The sequence below is a fragment of the Ailuropoda melanoleuca genome, chromosome 8 (assembly GCF_002007445.2).
Source record: "Ailuropoda melanoleuca isolate Jingjing chromosome 8, ASM200744v2, whole genome shotgun sequence".
Taxonomy (NCBI): domain Eukaryota; kingdom Metazoa; phylum Chordata; class Mammalia; order Carnivora; family Ursidae; genus Ailuropoda; species Ailuropoda melanoleuca.
This window is the reverse complement of record NC_048225.1, coordinates 109188113-109194112: the sequence shown is the minus strand read 5'-3', so window position 1 is coordinate 109194112 and position 6000 is coordinate 109188113. Positions and strand designations below refer to the sequence as shown.

General features: G+C 37.7%; 1 long non-coding RNA gene across 1 annotated transcript in view; it reads right to left on the bottom strand.

The window, feature by feature from the left end:
* Window positions 1-652: 652 nt before the first annotated feature.
* Window positions 653-6000, bottom strand: part of LOC117803264 — a 174596-nt gene continuing 169248 nt past the window's right edge. Inside the window, exon 3 of the long non-coding RNA XR_004626950.1 lies at window positions 653-704. This is a non-coding gene — a long non-coding RNA (uncharacterized LOC117803264). The remainder of the gene's footprint in view (window positions 705-6000) is intronic.

Sequence of the window (6000 nt, the reverse complement as noted above, 5' to 3'; positions counted from 1 at the left end):
TTTTCCATTCAAGTAGTGAGAGAAAATAAACAGGAAAAAAAATAAAAAGAAAGAAATGGCAGAGTAGGCCAAGCGGTGATCAGTGCTATTTCACGTATGGAGAAAATAGTACAGGGAAGGAAGATAATGGTAATTAGGTGGGAGACAGGCTTCAGTGTGCTTGCCCTGCTAAATGTAGCTGTCAGGTAAGGCCTCACTTGATATTTGAGCAAACCAGGTGAGGCAGTAAATCATGAAGATTGCTAGGGAAGGAATGTCCAGAAAGAAGGAAAAGCAAATGTAAAGAGGCTGAAGAAGAAAGGTGCTTGTAAAGTAGAATAGCACCAAGGAAGTGATGACTGTGTCTTGGGCGGAGAGGGGGCAAGTGAAAAGTTGTGTAATAGGAAACAATGTCAGAGAGGTGACAGGGGGATAAATTCTGTAGAGACCTTCGGCTCCCTCTAGCACATAGTGTTAACTGAGATGGAAAGCCATGGGAAGGACTGAGCAGAGGAGTGATATGGTCTGACTTACTTTTTCAAAAGGTCACCCGGCGTGCGAGATTGAGAACAGATGGCAGAAGCAACGCAGATCACACTGAGGAGATGGCAGGAATCTTGGGGAGCTTCAAACAGGATGGTGGTGATGGAGGTGAGGAAGTAAAAATTGGGCGGGGCGGGGGAGGGGGTGAGTATATCTTGGAAGTGGAATCTTAGGCTGGGTACCTGAATGGAAGAAGGGTGTGAAAGGAAAAAAAAAAGTCAAAGGAAAGTCTACAGAGCCAAAATTATTCCCTCTCGGCAAGTACCAGAAAAAAACCCTCATGAGAAAGCTAGGGATTGTTCTTTCCTTATTTGCACTGAATCATGTGATAGGTTCACACAGTGAAAGAGTCTGATAACATTCTGAAATCAAGGGCATTGACTTCCTTCTTTCATAAGATATCCTTGGCCATGGTTGCTGCCAATGAAAAATCTATTATTATCTTTCCAGGTATATATCAGACACACAACAAAACATATCATTTCAATCTATGATAATACTAGAGTATTAAATTGTTCCCTGTGAGCAAGTACTATATCTGTTTTCCAAAAGCCCTTCCTCAAGTCATAAGACATTTATTATTAGAACTCCATTTTGATTTGACTATAAAATTATAATTAATAATACTTTCCAGTTAAACATAATATGACTACCTAATTGATCAGAATATCAGTACTATACCCAGATTTAGATTATGAAAAGAGTACAGACTTTCGATGATGGCACATTTTAACTCAACAATATCTGTAACTTGGACACTTGATTTGTTTCAAAGACATTCTGTTGGCCAAGTTACCTGACAGCCACCTCTGCATCAATTATGAGGTCCGGATATGTAATCAGCAGCTCCACATGAAGACACTCTGGGTGGCACACTCTAATTTCCTTGTATTTCCTCCAACTCATTTTGTCTCTCTAAAAGTGGCCATAAATCCTCTTGCAAGCTATTACTCTCTCCACCGACTGTATGCAGACCATTTTAGGAAAGTTCTAAAAAAATTCCATCCTTCAAAACATTTTCCTGAAGTTTTTGGCAAAATAATTTGCATTCCAATACCTATTTCTTTTTTCTTTTTTTTTTTTTTTTAAGGTTTTATTTATTTATGTGACAGAGACAGCCAGCGAGAGAGGGAACACAAGCAGGGGGAGTGGGAGAGGAAGAAGCAGGCTCCCAGCGGAGGAGCCCGATGTGGGGCTCGATCCCAGAATGCCGGGATCACGCCCTGAGCAGAAGGCAGCCGCTTAACGACTGCGCTACCCAGGCGCCCCCAATACCTATTTCTATACTGTCTCCTTTGCACATTTTCTTTTACAACATTGTTTCTTAAGTTCGCTCCTTGCACTTTTTGAGCACTGTATTCATTTTAACTTCATGCACTTAAATTATTCAATCCTAAGTGCCGTTACCTTGGAAATAAAAGTCCGTTAAAAATACAATCTATTACTGTGTAGCGTAACTCAAAATGTAGGAAGTTCCATTTAAAACTCTACTCTGTGTATGCTTGTACGTGTGTGCGCGCACATGCATTCTTATCAGGAGCTTTAAAATTTTCTTCTTTTCTTGGTTCTGACCTTCCATTTTCAATATTCTTTGCTTCTCACTGGATTGTGAATGTGCCCTTTCCCTATGTCTGAAAATCTTTCAACCTTCACCATTCATTCTTAGAATCAGCAATATGTTATGTTTTTATAGAACCTTTCTTCCAGGGAACAGAGAGTGTTTCATATATATTACCACATTCATCCTTAAAATTTCTCTCACAGCACCCATAGCCCCAGCTAAACTATGTCCCGGTTGAAACCTCAATCCGTATCTTTAGTTCTTCCTTCCTTGAATGCTTTTCCTATAAACTCTGTAAATCACATTTTCAGAATCCTGCATCTGTAGAAAATAAGCATAATTCTATCACTCAAATGACTTTTCTTTCTAACCTTGTCCTTAGGATTCACCATCTTTATTTCAAAACTTTAGCACAGTCTTCCCGGTAGGCATTAGGTTACTAAGGTCTCAGCACTTGTCTCTGGAATTTCTCTCCTCCCTCAGGAAAGTGAAATATGCTGAGTTGAATAACATGTTGTATCTGCTCTTTTCTCAACTATGTCTCTTCTCTTTGCCTAAATTACAGTTCTGTCACTTTTAAATTTTTCTTTTTTTTAAAGATTTTATTTATTTATTTGACAGAGAGATCAAGAAAGCACAAGCAGGGGAAGCAGTAGACAGGGGGAGAGGGAGAAACAGGCTCCCTGCTGACCAGGGATCCTGATGTGGGGCTCGATCACAGAACCCTGGGATCATGACCTGAGCTGAAGGCAGACCCTTAACCGACTAAGCCACCCAGGTGCCCTTAAATTTCTTTTCTTTCCTCCTCATGATTAGAAGTCATATTCTAGGTTTTATGTGGTTTTTATGTATATTCTGAGTTCATGTTTTAAAATGCTGGTCCCCTGGTAGAGCTACAATTTGTTAGCATCTACTGTGAAGCAGTCACTTTGGTAGTTGCCTAGGTGGATTGCCTTGTTTAAACCTTAAGATAAGCATAAGATCTCAATCCTATTTTCTATATTAGTGATAGAAAAACTAAGGTTTTATATATACGTGTGTGTGAGTATCGTAAGTGGCTGAACATGGACTTGGACTGAGGTAGCCAAAACATATCACTATTTATCACTCTGTACAATTGTCTCTGTACAATTAATTATCTTAGATCAAAAGTTTTAAAAAAAACAGCAATATTACTTTTCTCAGAATTCATCAATTATCTCTAAAATGCTGTATTTGAGGACTAAGTCTGGGCTCAAACTGGTTCAGAAAACCAATCTAAAAATCTGACAATTTACTTAGATAAGATTACCAGTATTCAAATGTAAACATTTTTTCAGACTTAAAATAATCCATTATCTTAAATCAGGTTTAAAATAATTAGGGGTGCCTGGGTGGCTCAGTCGTTTAAGCTTCTGGCTTCAGCTCAGGTCACAATCCCAGGGTCCTGGGATCGAGCCCCACATCGGGCTCCTTGCTCGACGGGGAGTCTGTTTCTCCCTCTCCTTCTGCCTGCTGCTCCCCCTGCTTGTACTCTTTCTGTCTCTGTCTCAAGTAAATAAATAAAATACTTCAAAAACATAATTACCTTCAACATGTATTTTTAAATGAATACAACCATTAGAGAGAACTTAAGAGGAAATATCCTATAGAAGGTATGTCTCCTATTTTTATGTCCTGAGCTATCCAGTTCCCTGTTTTGTTTTGTTTTCCTTAGTGAAATGGTTTACTTATATTAGTTAAAGCTAGTCTGTTACAAATGGCCTACTTCATTACAAGGCACTGGCTTTCCCCTTTGATTTCTTAATTCTGAGGACTTAATCAGCATTTCATATGCACTGGTTTCTTTTCATGCTCATTTCTCTTCAGTCACCTTAGGGACATAAGAACCATGTTAAGGATATAAACATTGAGACAAAAGCAAAAATTAACCTAACTTTACGGATTGTTTGGGAAAAGCTATGTATTTTCTTTTGCTAAGTATTTTCTTTTATAGATGTATCATATTTCAAATACTACACACATAAGACATATTTAACAGAGTAAAGAAAAATGCCAAATGAACTACCAAATAAAGGAATATGAATATATTCCCCCAGCAGTGTAATGCTTAAATAATATTACTTAATTTGAGATTGTGTGAGAAAGGAGAGAAAGAGCTAATTATTTGAACTAAAACCCCAAAAGATCAAGAGTAAAAATGTGACAAACCAATCTGTTCAGTGTTCTGTTTTGTTTCGAGAGGGAGGGAAGAGGAGGGCAGGGCCAGAGGGAGAGAGAGAATCTCAAGCAGGCTCCACCCCCACTGTGGATCCCATTGCGGGGCTTGATCTCACAACCCTGAGTTCATGACCCTGCATGACCTGCGCCAAAATCAAGAGTCGGATGCTTAACCGATTGAGCCACCCAGGGCCCCCTCTATTTAGCTTTTTGATGTATTGGTTTTTTTTTTAAGATTTAATTTATTTATTTGACAGAGAGAGACAGCAAGAGAGGGAACACAAGCAGGGGGAGGGGGAAAGAGAGAAGCAGGCTCCCTGCTGAGCAAGGCTCGAACCCAAGACACCGGGATCATGACCTGAGGTGAAGGCAGACACCTAACAAATAAGCCACCCAGGTGCCCCCAGTTTTTTGATGTATTGTTAGTGTTACAGCATCATCTTCCATAAATTAACCATCAGTGTCTCTAAATCCTTGAATAGAGGGCATTAAAGATGATCTCACTACAGAAAAGATCCAAATGATTTGGCAGATGAGTGGTTATCTTTTCCTCTCTCCCCACTTCAAGTGCATCTTTCCAATTTAGGCTCATTTCTTCAAAAAAAATATGTATATGACAATTTCCCTTCAAGTCTATTTGGCTTGACAAAGATGGTGTTTATGTATTAAAAATTATTTCCTGATTAACTGAAATCATAAAAAGAGTATGTAGCTTTTAAGCATTTTGAATGTCCTTCCGATAAGTTTTGAATCATTGGCCTAAAGACAATGAGCCATGCAGATGTCAAATAAAAGATAAATTTTCCATGCAAACTTGTATACCATATGAAAGCCATGCAAATGCTGCTTTCAGAAGAAAAAAAAAAAAACACTTGTTTTTGTTTTGTTTTGTTTTCTCAAATTAAGTTCTTTCCTCAGAGCACAATTGCAAAGTAAAGATTTACATATTTTTGACTGAAAAAATAACTTACATATCACAAGGTAAGTGACTTCACAATGTGAAGATGTCAGGACACTGACACATTTCGATAGCAGGTTATTAAAAAAAGACACTCAGATAGTCAAGGTTATTGTTGAACTTGGTTTACTATACACTGGATAGAAATATCACCCAAATCCTTCACATTTAAACTAACTAAAATCTAAATACCTTGAGTATGGAATGGATTCAATTGTGTTTAGATAGTAAACCTGACCTCAAAAATAATGCAGTTATATGAAGATTGTGTAGAAAAATATATATATAAGATAGGGAATATGTCAATATAGAAAAGTTAGCACTTGGAAAAAAATTCATCTAGAAGCAGCACATTTTCTTCCATCCATCCTGTCAACAAAGAAGGAATCAAGAGAGCAAGAAGGAAAGCGTTTTCCTCTGCATTTCATTCATGTGAGTATAAAGAGATTTAATGTTTGTTATATAAATGAATTTGTTAAAGATTAAAATGATGGCATTTAAAGAAAAAAATGCCAAATATTAGATCCTATTCATCAAACTCAGCAAGTTTAGAATCATAAAAAGAAAAACTTTTCCTAGCTATTCATTTGGTAACATTTGCACAAAATAATGTATTGCCACAGATTGTCAGTGAACTGACACTGAGCCAAGTAGCCTTTGATTCAAATTTGTAAAAGAGTGAGATGAACAAAGGATATCAGACTCCACAGGGAGAAAAAAAAGGAGACAAGACATAGGCTCATAGAACCCATAGAACTTT